Source organism: Arachis ipaensis, chromosome B02 (assembly GCF_000816755.2).
Source record: "Arachis ipaensis cultivar K30076 chromosome B02, Araip1.1, whole genome shotgun sequence".
Lineage (NCBI taxonomy): Eukaryota > Viridiplantae > Streptophyta > Magnoliopsida > Fabales > Fabaceae > Arachis > Arachis ipaensis.
Genome location: NC_029786.2, coordinates 103,890,038 through 103,890,505, shown reverse-complemented (window position 1 = coordinate 103,890,505; position 468 = coordinate 103,890,038).

Sequence of the window (468 nt, the reverse complement as noted above, 5' to 3'; positions counted from 1 at the left end):
GATAACTATTTATATAATTATTTAGGTTTGGAATTTCATAATTTGATATATATTAGAATTTAAAAATGACTATCTTAATGACTATTTTAATGGCTTCTCTTTCATTGCTGAGGGATTTTGTTGTATAGTTGATTTTTTCTTTTAGAATATTAACCCATCAAAAAAATTATTATGGACTGCAAGAATTATTTATTTTGATTTATCCTTATACCCACAATACAGGTTTCTATAATTTGCTATTTAAAGTTTCTATGAACAAAATATCTAAAGTCGGATTCTTATTAATGACCCTATTTTAGCATTTTCGGTAAATCAAAAGAAAATAAAAATTGATTAAAAAAAATTCACGTAAAAATAAAATAAAATATATAACTATTCATATATTTTTACTTAATTAATAGGTTAAGTATTTTAGTAAATAATTTCATCACATAACATCATATTTTTTTTATTGTCAAATTAGGAGAT